The sequence below is a fragment of the Leptonychotes weddellii genome, chromosome 12 (assembly GCF_054177405.1).
Source record: "Leptonychotes weddellii isolate Sample4059 chromosome 12, ASM5417740v2, whole genome shotgun sequence".
In the NCBI taxonomy this organism is placed as follows: domain Eukaryota; kingdom Metazoa; phylum Chordata; class Mammalia; order Carnivora; family Phocidae; genus Leptonychotes; species Leptonychotes weddellii.
Window position 1 is genome coordinate 56,356,464 of NC_138380.1, and position 17,276 is coordinate 56,373,739.

A 17,276-nucleotide genomic window follows, 5' to 3' on the forward strand; every position below is an offset into this window, starting at 1 on the left:
CGTGCACTACGCATGCGTCCTTTCTCTGCTTTGCTAAAGACCGGAAGCGCAGGGGCTGTGTTTGTGCACTCTCCAGATTTTGTTACCTTGGTCTCCCAAGACTTAAAGGTAAAAGTCGGCCGCTCTGGCCTTGGAAAATTTAAAAATAATGGTACCACCTTTTTTTTTTCTCTCCTATTAGGCCTTTTCCTTTTGCAAAGGGGAAAAAAAAAACCCCTATCTGCCTCAACCCTCAGCTGAGCAGCCTTTTAGTTCACGCTTTTAAGAGTTGTCGCTCACACTCAGGACGCTGGTTGTAGGATTAAACTGGTTGGTAGTTGCGCGTTTGGCAGCCGAAAAGTCACATTATTTAAAATTTAGAAGCTCTTGCCTGGTAGAAAGAAACTAAGCGCGGTGGGAGCCCTGTTTGGGGGTTGTGTTTTGGTTTGGTTTTACTTGTTTTTGCACATGGGTCACCATCCTCCGCCCAGGCCTGTCTCCTAATTCAGAGGTTACAGCAGTATGAAATTCCATCTCAAATTCCTGCAGAGAATTTAAAGTTTAGTGAATGTTAGCTATTGTTACAATCACAGTCACAGTATACATATAACCAAGGAAGAAAGTAACAGTATTTTATTTCCCTTCTGGCGGGATCGGTGTGTTTGGCTGGTGCAATATGAAGATATGTAAAAGTAAGAAATACAAGTCAACATAATATACAAGTTAGTTATATCCACATGTGAGATAATAAGCCTTCTCACACAATGTTGGCGAAAATGTAATCTCATAACTTTCTGACAATTAGGCAAAATTTTTGGCACACCTGGTTGGCTTAGTCGGAGCAGCGTGGGACTCTTGATCTCGGGGTCTGAGTTCCAGTGCCACCTTGGGTGTAGAGATTACTAAAAATAAATAAACCTAAAAAAATGTATTAAATATTTTAATTTTCTCATCCTTTAGCCCAGCAATCTCGCCCTTCGGAATTTATCCTAAAGCTAATGAGAACGCTAAAAATATTTTTGTATGAAGTGTGTTCATTTAACCTAAGTGTCCATATTGGGACGTTGATGAAATAATTTTCAGCCCCTCGTTTAGCCAAATCTTCCAAAGGTGGGGGAAGAGGGGAGGGGATGGCATCTTCCAGTAACATTGTTTGAATTTTCAAAATAAATAGCTTGGCTACAACAAATCAGAATCTTGGGGACCCCCCCCAGTGGAAAACAGAGATGCACAACAGTATTTTGTATACATTTTCAGAGGGTTCACAGATTTTTCTTTAAGTCTGTCCTTTAAGACCAGAGTAAAAATCCTGGCTGTAGAATAATTAAGGACTAATGTGGCAAGAAAATGGGTTATAAAACCCAATTAGATAAAGATGGCTATATTTAGACCTAAAGCAGTACAAAAATGGTGTTATACCTGCTAGCCATTACTTCTCCTTGTTTTCAAAAGTGGCTTTCGGAAGTGACAATTAGGAATCAGAGATACAGAGGCAGGATTCAATCCTATAGCAGTACTAGGTGACCCCACATTTCTTTTCAGAAAACTCTGAACAGATTCATTCTCTTTTTACAGTTTTAAAAATTTCCTCTGTCCAAAAAGTACTATCATTATTTTAACAAATAAAGGAATGGGTTTTAATTTTCATTTATGAAATGGGACACCCATGATTCTGGCTATAGGGGTTCTTCAGAGTTGCTTCAGTGGCCACCAAGGTGAGGAATGGTGGAAAGATGTCCAAGTAGATTTGGTGTTTATGGATTGTCATTGTAAATGATACAAATGCCCTAACCATGTAAGTAATACTCTAATATAATACAGTGAATTTCATGTAAGAATGAATGAATAAAAATGAAATTAAACATTTAAAGTTCTAGGTCTTAAAGGGAGCTCCTATATAGAACTCATCACTTCCATATCTAGTATTCCCTGACCTCAAAATGTTTTTAAAAATCTAGTTAGGGCCTGTAGTTAAATACAGTTGTTATTTTCTCATTGCATATTAAATCTGAAGTAGGAATTGGAAGAAGATGAGAAACTGAAAATACCTGAGCAGAAATTCCACGTTGACTCCCTATGATGAAGGATAGCTGGAAGGCGGGTAGGCAAGGACAAGGGGCCCTCCTGCCCTAGGAGGAAACCACCCTTAAAAGGATTTTACACCACCCTGGTAGGAGCCCTCCACCCTTTCCCATGTGATTGACAGATGACAAAAACTTGATTGGATGACAGGCACAGGGAGGGTTAATCAGATTAAAAGGACCCACTAACAAGCCCATAAAAACCCCTAGACTCAGAAACTCTGGTTGCAACCCTCTCAGGTCTCCTCCCTCTTTGGGAGCTTTGTACTATCACTTTGCTATCGCTCAATAAACCTTGCTTTGCTACCCACCACTCTGATCTACGTTTTCATTCCTTGAAGTGGTGTGACCAAGAACCATGGGCACTGAAGAGAAAGTCCTGCAACACCTAATTCTCCAGTCTTCTAGAGTCACCCTTTACAGTAATAGGTAAATGAAATAACCTGAACTTTCTGTAAGTAGAAAGAGGAGAAAGATGTAGGGGTCCTCGGAAAGAGAAGTCATTTTAGGCCCCCACCTATTTTATGTGATCTTACTGGCCTACTTACCCTAATACACTTCTTACAGAACTTTCCAAAAGGTGTCAGAATTACAGTAGTTAATGATTTTAAGGAAACAGAATGCAAAAACTAACATCTCTAACAAGCCAGGATATAGCCTAACCATATCAGAGATAATAAAATAGTGGTAAAACTCCCCAAAACTTCCTGTGCTCTTTCAAAAGTAAGTCAGGCCCTGCATTCCTTACCTGAGAAAAGGAACCCAAGACACCATCCAGTTTATAACTGCTCTTGGAGAGGCCCATAGCCCCTTCTTATCCAACAGTTACCTCTGCTTCATTATATTACAGTCTCCACACTATGTTAACATAACATAGGTTTGTGTGTATAAGCCATTTTTCTAAGAATGACTGTGCAATGTTACACCCACCTTACCTTCTGATGACAAAGCTCCTATTTCTGAATATTCATCCTCACCCTAAATAAAACAAACCCACTTACCCCACTCAGGGAGTCACGGCTTTGGAAGTTATTCGCAGTGATCTCCTTAGCTGCTGTAAAAAAAGTTTCCTTTGTGTGACAACTCCTCCTGGTGTAGTCTCTACTCACCAAGGAGAGAACTCATGTTAGTTCCATTACACCTCTTTCAAGGGAGTGCATTCCCCAATTTTTCTAAATATTTCTGAGAAGAAGGACTTACAACGCTGTTGATAATTGACTGTCATTATTTTATGTGCTTTGCTCCTGGCTCAATCTTGATCACTTAGTACTATCTAATCACTGCTTCTGGATGCTTCTTTGTTCTCTCTCTATCCCTTTCCCAAATGTTTAAACATGGTTCCTTTCCATCATACTACAAATCAATGAACAGAAAGCTGTATGTGCAACAGATTACCAAAGACTTGTAGAAATTAAAAAGGGATTTAAGCACAAAGAAGGAAACAATTTAAAACAGTATCAGACACTGATTTTTCTTAAAGTTCAAAGTTCGTTTTATACCGAGAGTCATGTTGTAGTGATCCCCCCCCACTTCCTGTGACCAATCTTCCATCTCTTCCCCAGGGGCCCACTCTGACTCTCCACTGAGCTTTTTCTCAAATGCTTTTCTATAAGTTCTGAGGCCCAGAATCCCTTTTTCTCAAGCTACTGCAGATGAAAATGGAGAATTTCTCTTATGCAGACCAGTTTGGTGCTACCTTTATCTCTACCTCTCTCTTATGAGACTAGCCTAGAGACTTCTTTTTTATAAAAAACCTCCCCTTAATATTTGTTCACAAACACAGCAGTATCCTTCCAACTCTTTTAGAATGCAGTGATGTTATCGAAATTTTAGAATCCTTTCTTCTTTTGATTCTCTATTCAAAATAGAATGACTAGAACTTAAAAAGACTAATATATATATGGAAATTCTTCCTCTGAGATGCCAATTATCAGATCAAGCACTGGGTGAAATCGTTTATTCTCTATACTGTGCTGTCCTACAAAAATATAATTGAGCAACAAATGCAAGCCATATAGGTAATTTTAAATTTTGTAGTAGCCATGTTAGAAAAAATAAAAAGAAATAGGCAGGATTAATTGCAATAACCCAATATGTCCAAGACATTATTATTTCAACATGAGTAATAAAGATAATGAGATATTTTATATTCTGTTTTTCATATGAAGTCGGAAATTTTCCTGATTTCAGTTTGGGGTAACCACATTTCAACTTCTTAATAGCCACATGTGGCTAGGACATATTCTTTCAGACAACACAGTTCCATACAATAACACAAAACACCAGTAGAGTTCCTAGGATTTTTTGATGACAAAGAGCTAAAAAGCTTTAGTTTTAGAGAGAAAATATCACTTACATTTTATCTTAATATCTTTTGAGATTTTTGTGCTAACCCCAAACTTTCCTTTAATTTTCATTGTGCTTGTTTTCTCTTTCTAAAAACACAGGTTTCTAAAGCTCCTCCACACCATGACTCCTAAATTATGACAGTTTCGTAGAACTTAGCCTATTAACTTTATTATTTGTTATATTTTCCACCTAGGGACCCCTAACAAAGATTTTTGGGAATTTTCATGAACCACAGAAATGCATAGGATGACCAAGTTAGTTTTAGATTTAATCAGAGGAGGCATATAGAATCTGGCATAACTACAAGAGGTGTGTTTAAGATTCTAATTTCAACTTTTCCAAGTTCTTAAACATCAGTGTGAAATTTCATATGTTCAATTCTGTTGATCTCCAGGTTAGTCTTCAAATTTCAAACACTAGTAATTAATAATGATGACTTTAATAGAGTAACAAATATTAGTATATAGAAGAGGGCATTGGGCATCAGTACAGGACAATGTCCATTTAAGCCAGTGTTCTGCTTTGAACTGAAACAATGTGTGTTTTCCGAAAAGACCTGTTTTATCTCTAAGAAATCAATCCCCAAAATAATGCCTTTCCTTCTGTATTGCTTAAAATCTAGTGAGGTAAATCAATGAAACAAATATGATAAATATATGAATGATAGAAAAATGCTATCCCAAGTACCACCAAAAAGATTGATGAAGATTCCCCGGAGAAGGTGAGGAATGTGTAGGAGATTTTTAATTTATTTTTTATTTCTTTAAAGTTTTATTGGGGTTTAATTGGCATACTATTAACTGTACATGTTTATTTTTTTATTTTTTATTTTTTTTTAAAGATTTTATTTATTTATTAGAGAGAGAGACACAGCGAGAAAGGGAACACAAGCAGGGGGAGTGGGAGAGAGAGAAGCAGGCTTCCCGCTGAGCAGGGAGCCCGATGCGGGGCTCGATCCCAGCACCCTGGGATCATGACCTGAGCCGAAGGCAGGCGCTTAATGACTGAGCCACCCAGGCGCCCCATGTACATGTTTAAAGTGTACAACCTGAGAACTTGAACATATGCATGTACTTGTGAAACCATAACCATAATCAAAATAATGGATATATTCACACCCACAAAAATTTCCTTGTGTCCTTTGTAATTCCATCTTGCTATTCTTCCACTGATATACTTTCTGTCATTATAGATTAGCTTGCATCTTCTAGAATTTTACATTAATGGAATCAAATATTATATACTCTTCTTTTTCTAGATTTTTTCATTCAGTCTACTTATTTTGAGATTTATCCAACTTGTTGCAAGTACCATAGTCCCTCCCATTCTGTTACTAAGTATTCCCTTATAAGGAGGTACCACAATTTGTTCACTTATTGATGGATATTTGGGTTACTTTCAACTTTCTCTCTAAGCAAAGCTGCTATGAACATTCATGTATGTCTTTCTAAGACATGTTGCTTACATTTCTTTGGAGTGTATACCTAGGAGTAGAACGTCTATGACAGATTTATGTTTAAAATTTTAAGAAACTGCCAGTCTATTTTCCAGAGTGGCTATATCATTTTATATTCCCACCAGCAGTGTTTAAGAGATTCCTTTGATTCAAAGTGGCTATATCATTTTATATTCCCACCAGCAGTGTTTAAGAGTTTCCTTTGTCAAGTCTTAGAATGGTCATTTTTGTTAATTTTAGCCATTTTAATAGGCCAGTAGTGGTTTCTTATGGTTTAAATTTGCATTTTTTAAGGGTTACTGATGTTGAACATGTTTTCAGGTGCTTATTTGCCATTCTTATAGAATCTTTGGTGAAGTGTCTGTTCAAAATTTTGTCCATTTTTTATCATTATTTTATTTTTACTAAGTTATAAAATTTTTAATTCTGAATACAAGCATGGATTCTGCATCAGACATGTGATGTGCAAAAATTTTCTCCCAGTTTGTGGAAGTTCTTAATTTCAATGGCATATGACTTAGAGCCTAGTGGGGAAGAGAGTTAAGCAAATCAACAATTATAATGTGATAAGTGTTATGATAAGAATTTGCACAGGAGGCATAGAAAAATGGCATTTGGTTCAGACTTAGGGATTAATAAAGACTTATTAGAGGAGGAGATATTTGAGAGGGAATTAGCTGAGTAAAACTGGAAATGGAGTTACAGGCAAAAAAGACCTTGTACACAAGCCTTGAGCTGTAAGAGTATGGTATATATAAGAGTATGGTACTATATTTATGTATGACTGTAGCATAATCTATTCTACAAAATAGAAAATAAAATTAGGGGCACCTGGGTGGCTCAGCCGTTAAGCGTCTGCCTTCGGCTCAGGTCATGATCCCAGAGTCCTGGGATTGAGCCCCGCATTGGGCTCCTTGCTCAGCAGGGAAGCCTGCTTCTCCCTCTCCCACTCCCCCTGCTTGTGTTCCCTCTCTCGCTGTCTCTCTCTGTCAAAAAATAAATAAAAATTAAAAAAAAATAAAAAAATAAAATTAGACTGAAAACTGAGAAAGAAAATTAGCCGTGAAGGATCCTGTGCATTAAGGAGTTATGACTTAATGCTAATCATTAAAGTCATATATACATTTTAGAAAGATTATTCTGGAATTTTTGCTGAAAATGAGTGGGGAGTGGGTGGGTGGGATACTGAAGGCTGAGAGACCAGATAAGAAGTATGAGAAGGATACAGAGCAAGGGTAATGATGCCTGGTGAAGAGAGGATGAATAGGTAGGAATATTTGGGAAATAGAATCAACAGGATTTGATTATCACTGAGTATTTCCTGAGAGACTGTGAAAGGAGTTAAATACAGAATTTGGAAAAAGGAGTTTTGTAATTTATTTTTTTAAAGATTTATTTATTTATGGGGGGGAGGGGCAGGGAGAGGGAGCGAGAATCTCAGACAGACTCCCTGCTGAGTGCAGAGCCCAAATTGGTTCTCAATCCCATGACCCCGAGACCATGACCTGATACCAAACCAAGAGTCAGATGCCCAACCAATGAAGCCACCCAGGTGCCCCAGAGAAATGAGTTTTTAAATTTAAACAAAATCAGTGATATAGCTGAAGAATAGAGTTACATAATTCAAAATTTCATGATTTTTTTTATATATTTTATATCCTGACAAACTGGTGGAATGAGATCAATGAGCTGGCTCGTAGACCAAGTTGGTCCATTAAATTAGTAATAGCTACTGGTAATTAAGGAGTAGATGAAGCCCACTGTACTAAAAACATATATCCATATGTTTTCCAAATTGAAGATTATTTGAGATTCAAATAATATATTCTCATAGTATTGGTATTAGTATCTCCTATATTCGTATTTTGAGGTTATATATTAAATGATCAGAACAGCAATCCAGGTGAGACAACAAATCTAATAAGTTATTTGGAAGACACTGGGACTATTCAAGTTGGAGTTCTGGTAGATAGAAGGAAGGAGAAATGATATTTTTTTTTTCTTCAGTGGCCAGAGCTAGAGAGAAAGTCAGAGAATGATAGCAAGTTTTATGTGCTCAGTTGGGCAACTAGTCAAGTCCAAAAGTTGAATGCAGCTGGGAAGTAGCATTTTCAGATTTTAGGGTTAGACAAAATGGTTAGTAATAAAGAAACAAAAAGTTTCAGGAAGAAGCAATCCTTAAAACAGAGTGAGAAAGCCAACATAATGCAAATTAAGAATCTAGGCAAAATGTGTGGGCAATACATCTGTGGTAGGTACTAATCCAAGAATTGAGCTTAATGATAACTAAAAACCTTAAGGTAAGTTCTATTTATATATTTCCTACCAAAGGTAAGACTTGTTCTCAAACTACAGGAGACCCAAGTACGCATAGATAGAAAAGAAGGGAAACATGACTGGAATGAGAGACTCGGGAATAAGAAACAAGGCCAGATATGAGTCACAGGGGAGTAGCTTTTTATGACATAAATGCAAGGAAGAACAATCTGTAAAATTAAATGGTTAGGGGAGAAAAGAAGGAAGTATTTTCAGTTTTTTAATAAGTGATCATCACCACTGTGGCAAAGTGGAGAACTGGGTCCAGAAACTCTTGAGGAGGTGTTCTGAAAGGGTTATACAATAAGAAAAATACAGAGCCCAATTAGGAGTTACGAAGTTACAGGAGACTTTTGCTCCACTTCACAAACACAAGCAAGAGAGGATTTTAAAATCATTTAAAACAAAACAAAAAACAAAGAAGCTTGTCAGAGAACTAAGGACACAGACTTTCATAAATTTTAATCCGAAAGGCAACAACAACTTCCAAAGAGAGAAGAAAATGACAGCTGCTTTCATTTCTTACAGAACAGTTTATGGTACATAAAGTACCTTTATACTACATGAATGCACCATAAACGGAGGTAAAGGGAGGCCAGCCAAATATTTAATGATTATGTGTGGGTTGGAATGATAGATGACAATCTCATGGAGCTCCAGTCAGAGTAAGTCTGCACCCACCCTCTAACTCTGTTCAAAAGGTCAGAGTGCTACAAAGTAGTATGTGAAAGGCAGGGAGTGAAGTAGGATTGCTAGAAGCAGTTCTTTGGGGATTCCAGGCCTTCATCAAGTGTACTGCCCCAGCCCTCTGAGGGCTGAGGGCAGGGCAACAGGATGGAGACAGTTATACTCAGACACAAAGACAGGCAAGACTGAGGAATAAAGAGAACAACCCGTACTAGAAGCTGGGATTTTGAGCTAAAAGAGTAGCAGATGGGTGAGCTATCAGGTACAAAGTAATCTCCAAAGTTTTGCCAGTGCTGAGAACCCAAGAACATTTTAAAGAAATGAACTGAATCTAATTAGACCTTAAACAAAGTCCAGACTCAGCAAATCTAAAGATTCAATAGACTCAAACTTCCAAGCAAGAAGTCTGATAGAAAAAGTGGCAAGATATTTTTTAGGGCAAATATTACTTACTCTTTTATTTTTTAAAATATCTAGCATCCAGTAAAAATTATGAGATGTGTGAAGGCAAAAGAAAATGTGAGCCTTGGTCAAAAGAGAAAACTGTTAATAAAAGCAAATACAAAAATGGCCCATTTGTTGGAATTATCTGAAAGGGACTTTAAAATCACTATGATAAATATGGTGAAGGGTCTGTAGAGAAAGTGGACAACATGGGAACTGTTTAAAAAAAAAAAGGAAAAGCAAGAAATAAACTAAGTAAAATATCAGACATAAAAAAATCCACTTGATAGTATTTCCAGCAAACTGGATATAGCAGAGGAAAGAATCTATAAGCTTAAGAAAAGTTAATAGAAATTATACAAACCAAATATAAAGAGCAAAAAAAAAAAGGGGGACAGATGGAATAAAGTGTCTGATATCTGGAGGACAATATCAAATGACCTAGCATGCATGTACTTGGAATCCAGGGAGAGGAAAAAAGAAGGGGGCAGAAGAAATATTTGGAGAGAAAAAAATTGAGAAATCTGCAAACTGACTGAAGATATCAATTTACATATTCAAGAAGCCCAGTGAATCTTAAAAGCGTAAATTGAAAGCAAACCAAGGGAATCATACAAAAGATCTTAATACCAGTCACAGGAAAAAGATACACATTGCATACAGAGGAATGTTGATAAAAAAAAAAATCACTAGTGACTTTTATATCAGAAAAAATGGATGCCATAGAAAATGGAATGACATTTTTGAAGTGATCTAAGAATATATTTTTTTTAAATTATGTCAATTTAAATTAAACTTCTAGGAAAAAATACTTAAATATTTTAGGAAAAATAAACTATTTCAGAGAGAAAAAAGCTGAGCATATTTATCTCCAGAGCATCTGTAGCAGAAATTTTAGAAGTCTTTCAGGCTAATGTGAAATAATACCAGGTGGAAGTCCTGCTATATGCATAAACATATAGAAGTATTTTTTATTATCTTTATTATATATGTATTTCATTTGTTATATCTATAGCTATATATGGCTTTTAAAGATTATGACTAAAGTAAATACAGTAATGATATATTTTGGGTTTATAATATATGTAGAAATACGATATATGTCAAAAAGGGCACAAAATGGGGGCGCCTGGGTGGCTCAGTCGTTAAGCGTCTGCCTTCGGCTCAGGTCATGATCCCAGAGTCCTGGGATCGAGCCCCACATCGGGGTCCCTGCTCAGCGGGAAGCCTGCTTCTCCCTCTCCCACTCCCTCTGCTTGTGTTCCCTCTCTCACTGTGTCTCTCTCTGTCAAATAAATAAATAAAATCTTAAAAAAAAAAAGGCACAAAATGTAGCAAGAAATATAAATAGAATTATAGTGTGGCAGTGTTCTTATATTTTTCTTTATTATTTGAAAGTAAAATTTGAAGATACCTAAAGTAAAAAGGTAAGGGACAATATACTATGAAAACAGTAAGCATGAGAAAGAATATATCACCATATTAATATCAGAAAAATAAGACTTCAAGAAAAAAATAGTATTACCAGAGATACAAAGACAAATTCATGGTGGTAAAAGTCACTGTTTAAGAAGATATAACGAGTCTCAATATGTATGCAGTTACTAACAGAGACTTAAAGCCACAAAACAATATTTGACACAATTAAATGGAGAAATAGACAAATCTAGAATAAATAGTAGAACAATAGACAGAAATCAAGAAAAGTATAGAAGATTTGAATAACATTGTGTACTAACTTGATCCAATATAGTATTAGAATATGAAATCCACCGATTAAAAGTACAAATTCCTTTCAGCTGCACAAAGAATATTCAGCAAGATCAATTATATGTTAGCACATAAAAAAGTCTCAATAAATTTCAAAATATCAGGAACATATAATACATGCTCTATGACCATAGATTAAAAATAAGTAATAAAAATATCTGGAAAATGGCAAAATATTTAGAAATTAAGTAATTCTCTTCTAAATAACCCATGTATCACAGAAGAAATCAGGAAAATGAGAAATATTTTAAACTCTATGATAATGAGAACATAATATATCAAAATTGTAGAATGCATCCAAAACTGCTGTGAAATGGAAATTTATAACATTAACTGCCTATATTAGGAAAGAAGGAGAAGGCATTGCTTTTACATTAGAAAACAAAAGAGAAGAGAAAATTAAACCCAACTTAAGAAGAAGAAAGGAAATAATACATATAAAATTAGAAATTAATGAAGTAAAAATCAACTGAGAAAACAAAGTCAAAGTCAGTTCTTTGAAGTGGTTAATAAATTTGATAAGCCCCTAACAAAGAAAAATGGAGAAAATATAAATTACCAGTATCATTAAAAAATAGCGGACATCATTACATGTCTTACAAACATTAAAGATACAATTAAGAGATATTATGAATAACTTTATGCCAGTGGTTCTCAGCTGGGGACAGTTTTGCCAAGAGAGGAAATTTGGGAATATCTGAAAATAGTTTGGCTGTCACAACCTGGGGAAGAGGTGCTACTGGAATCTTATGGATATAGGCCAGGGATGTTGCTAAACATCCTACAAAACACAGAGCATCCTCCCATAACAAAAATCTATATAGCACTAAATACCTCCCATAACAAAAATCTATATAGCCCTCAATGTTGAAGTTGAGAAGTTCTGCATTATGTTCGTAAATTCAGTAACTTAAATAATTGAGTGAATTTTTGAAAAATACAGCTTACCAAATTGACACATAAAGGAATAGAAAAATCCATGCAACATTTTGTCTTTTAAGGAACTTGAAATTGTTATCAGAACCTCACAAAGCACAAATTTCAGATGGCTTTACCACTGAATTATATCAAATATTAAATAAATAAAACCAATATCAAAACCAAGTAAATACAGTACCTAAAAGGAAAATTACAGACCCATACCCCTTCTCATGATCATAGATTCAAAATTTGTTAATATTAGCAGATTCAATACAGAAATACATAAAAGAATAATGCTAGTGGCTAACATTATTCACAAAATAATTCACAAAATAAAAAAAATCATGTGACATCCAAATAAATGCAGAAAGAGTAGTTGACTAGTTTTTCAATACTCATTCATTATAAAAATTTTACCAAATGAGGATAGAATCATATATGATGATAAATTAGTAAATGACTTTCCACTAAGATCAGGAATAAGGCAAGGATGTCTGCTCTCATTAACTTCCATCAGCATTTTTCTATAATTCCTAGCCAGTGCAATAAAACATGAAAAAGATTGAAATACACAAAGTCATAAACAAAACTGTAAAGAAACAGGATTTTGTATGTAGAATATTTTATGGGTCCAAAAAAAGGTAACCAGAAGTAATAAATTATTTTAATAAATACATAGGAAACAAGGTAAATATACAAAAATCAATTGTAATGATATAGGCTAGTAATGACAATTGGCAAATAAAAATTAAAAATACCATTTATAATTGCATTAAAAAATTAAATACATAGAAATAAATCTAGTAAAACTCATGCAAGATACCTATACTAAAAACCACAAAATATTTGAGAGAAATTAATGAAGACTAAAACAGATACTATTATCACAAATTAGAAGGTTCAATATTAAGATATTATTTTCTCTTCAAATTGGTCTATAGGTTCAATTAAATCCAAATCAAAGTCCTAGAAGTCTTTTTTGATAAAGTCAACAGATTCTATAATTTATATGTAAATGGAGGTATTTAGAAGTACCAAAATAACCTTGCCAAAGAACAACAGAATTGAATGACTTGTAATTTCAGATTTCAAGCTATAAAGTTAATATAATTAAGATAATGTATCATTGCCATAAGGATAGACAAATAAGATCAATAGAACATAACAGAAAGTTCAGAACTAGACTCATGGATTAATTTCCCACAAAGTCAACTCAGTAGTGAAAGGAACAATCTTTTAATCTGGAACCACTGGATGTTTATATAGAAAAAAATAAACCAATCTGAAAAGTCTTACTATATGATTTCAATTACATGATATTCTGGAAAAGGCAAAACTACATGAAGCAGTAGTGAGGTAGGTTTTACATGAGGTAAAAAGATTAGTGGTTGCCAGGCTTTCAGCAGGAGGGAAAGAGGGTTGAAGAGGGAAAGCACATGGTATTTTTTTGGGATGATGAAACTATTCTGTATAATACTGTAATGGGGGGCACATGACACTATGGATTGTCAGAACCCATAGAAATTTACAATACAAAGAATGAGCCTAAAGGTAGGTAAATTGAAAAAAAATCATTTATCAAGTGTGAGAGCCCAGGATTGATGCAAACAAAAAATCTATTATAAATATATGAACTGACCTTGCTGAAGGTATTGGGAGGAAAAGATACTGACCTAAGTAACTTTGGAAATGAATGAAGTCTTTGGGTCTAAAAGCAAAATAAAATGTACATAGATACTGTACCGTATTCATAAAATTGTTTCAGGTGGAGCTACAGAAGACCAATTCAGATACCATATATATGAGATACATATATATGGGAATTAAACAATTAAGTGATGGGATGGTAGACAAGTGGAGCCGGGGTTTTCAATATTGGATTGGAAAGTTACAAATAAGCAAGGGAAAAAGGTTACAATAATCAATGCAATATTGATTACAATTGGATATGTCAGTATAAACTCTTGTTTAGCTGAATACAGATACAGATAGTTACATACAGAAATGTTTACAGATTCTTGTATATACACAGGTTAGTATACACACATAGATTTCCTTTCCTTATCAGTAGGGAGGGCAAGGAAGCAATAACACCCCAGTAGCAACAAGCACACCTAGTAGCCAGATCTTGATTTCTAATACCATTCCTTAATAAAAGGAACTAGAGCTCCTGGGAGAAATGGATTATTCTAGAACTGGATCAAGAATTATACAGGATGAGCCTGGAGAAACTTATAGTACCAGAAAATAAGAAATTGCTTAAGGAAATAAACAAACAAAACACGCACCCAAGTCATAGAACCCCACAATGAGGTGGTGTATCAAAAGAACAGAAGAGCCAATGGAAAGAGTTCCCAAAGACCAAAGCTTGCACACTTCGAGCAACAATATAAAATAAGGTGATGTTAGATGATAATCCAAATTATAAAATATACATCCTTGAGTTCATACAGATATAAATAAATGACTGAATAAATAAATGGGAGGGGGAGGGAATAGAAAAATGACCTATGTAGAAGAATTTGAAATAATTTTTGTAGATATTCTTCTCTCAAGGGGGTGGAACATAACTCCCTACTCCTTAACTGTGGGCTGCATATGATGGTTTCCTTCCAAAGAGCACAGTATGGAAAGAGGGGAAAATAGTAACTGTGCAGGTGAGAAATCTGACCCACACTACCTGAGCCAGGCGATCAAGGTTAACATGAATGGTAAGTCATGCTGATAGTATGTACTCTTGGTATAATGGGATGAGATTGGCACTTTACTTCTTAAAGTCTTTGTCCCAAAAACCTATAAATGCAGTGTATTGGTCAGGATTCTTCAGAAAAACAAAACCAACAGGATGTATCCTCTCTGTCTGTATCTATATTGATTTTGAGAAAGAGAGAAAAAGAGTTGGGAACCCAGGAAGAGCCAATGTTACAGTTCAATCTGAAGGCTATCTACCGGCCAAATTCCCTCTTGTTCTGGGGAGATCAAACTTTTATTCTATTCAGGACTTCAGCTGATTGAATGAGGCCTATCTACATTATAGAGGACAATCTGCTTTACTCAGAATCCACTGATTTAAGTATTAATTTCATTCACAAATGCCCTCACAGAAATATCCAGAATAATGTTTGACTGAATGTTGATACTGTGGCCTAGCCAAGTTGGCTCATAAAATTAACCATCACACCCAATCTACTCATGAGGCAAAAAAAGTCAATCTTTACTGAGGGACATTTTACAAAATACCTAACCTGTGAAGGTCTCTGATAACAATGGAAGTCTGAGAAACTGTCACAGCCAAGTGGAGCCTAAGGAAACATGACAACTAAATGCAATGTTGTGTCCTGGATGGGAGGTTGAAACAGAAAAAGTACCTTAGGTGAAGACTAAGGGAATGAGAATAAAGTTTGATAAATGTATCAATATTGGTTCATTAATTATAACAAATGTACCATTGGATATTAGGTATAAGGTACACGAGAATTCTCTGGTACTGTCTTCTTACCAAGTTAGGTCAGGAAAAGATTTATTAGAAGATTTATTTATTAAATTACATATTAAATATATTATTTATTAAAAGATTTATTAGGCAGGACTATGAAAGAAAAATAATGATGTATTGGTTGGTCTTTATTAAAATTAAGTATTTCTTCTTACCAAGTACACCATCAAATAGGCAAGTTATGGCCCGGGAAATACAATTATTTGACAAAAGACTGTGAATATATAGAAACTCTTACAAATCAACAGTAAAAAGACAAAACATCCAATTAAAAAATGGGCAAAAGACATGGCAGACATCTTGCAAAAGTATACATAATAATGGACAATTGGAAAATGAAAAGGTAATGAATACCATTAGTCATCAGGAAATGCAACTTATAACTACGATGATACGCTGCTGTCCATCCACTTAAAGGGCCAAAAACAAAAACAAAAAACCTGAAAATACCAAATTCATCAATATTGGTTTATTAATTATAGCAAAGTTACCATACTAATGTAAACTATTAATATTGTCAGGGTACATAGGAACTCTCTATTGGAGCATGTGGAGTATCTAAAATGCTTATAAGATGTGGGTTGCCTGAGCGGCTCAGTTGGTTGACCGTCTGACTGTTGGTTTCGGCTCAGGCCATCATCTCATGGGTCGTGGGATTGAGCCCTGTGTCAGGCTCCACACTCAAAGGGGAGTCTGCTTGAAGATTCTCTCCCTCTGCCCCTCTCCCCATTTGCACACTTGCTGTCTTTCTAAAATAAATTTAAAAATCTTAAAAAATAAAATGCTCATAAGTTGTTAGTGGGAATGTAAAAATAAATTTTTTGGACAACTATCTGTCAGTTTCTTATAAAGTTAAACATACATCTATCCTGTGACCCACCTATCTATAGAAACATCAAACATACACTCACAAAAAGACTTGTACATAAATATTCATAGCAGCCTATTCTTATTAGGCTAATATTTGAATTAAAAACAACAACAAATATCCATCAACAGGGTAAACCAAATGATGTACATTTGTACATTCATATAATGGAATACTATTCAGCAGAAAGGAACAAAGCACTGATACAAGCAACATGGATAAATCTCGCAAATATTTTGTTGTATAAAAGAATCTACATGCAAAAAAGAAATGCATGCAATGATTCATTTACATAAATTCCAAGAAAAGGCAAAACTAATATATGGTTATAGAAATCTGAAAGTTGTTGCCTCAGGTGGAGGTAGAAATGGACAGGAAAGTGGGCATAAAGGAACTTTCTGGGATTATATAAATGTTCTTTATATTGTTGTGGGGGATAGTTAAAGGGTTGCAATTGCCCAGCTAATTGAACGAAACACTTAGGATCTTCATTTTTAATATAAGTAAATTAGACTTTAATAAAAAATTAAAAATTCATGCTTAAAAAAAGTCAAAGTATTAGGCACATTTTTCCTTCTCTTCATCTTCCAGCCTGGAGGTTGCTATTTGTTTTGTCTTTTTTTTTTTTAAGATTTTATTTATTTATTTATTTAGAGAACACAAGTGGGGGGAAGGTTAGAGGGAGAGGGACAGAGAAAGAGAATCTCAAGCTGACTTTGAGCACAGCCCAAGGCGGGGCTTGATTTCAGGACCCTGAGATCATGACCTGAGCTGAAATCAAAAATCAGATGCTTAATGGACTAAGCCACCCCAGTGCCCCTGTCTTGTCTTTTCATTTCTGAGGCTCAATACGTCATATTTTTTCCCTCAAACAATAAGTTCATAGATCTACTTCATTAGTTTAGGGCC

General features: G+C 35.1%; 1 long non-coding RNA gene across 1 annotated transcript in view; it reads left to right on the top strand.

Annotated features, from left to right (window-relative positions):
* The first annotated feature begins 28 nt into the window (after window positions 1–28).
* Window positions 29–17,276, top strand: part of LOC145716552 (uncharacterized) — a 262,595-nt gene continuing 245,347 nt past the window's right edge. Inside the window, exon 1 of the long non-coding RNA XR_014139321.1 lies at window positions 29–108. This is a non-coding gene — a long non-coding RNA (uncharacterized LOC145716552). The remainder of the gene's footprint in view (window positions 109–17,276) is intronic.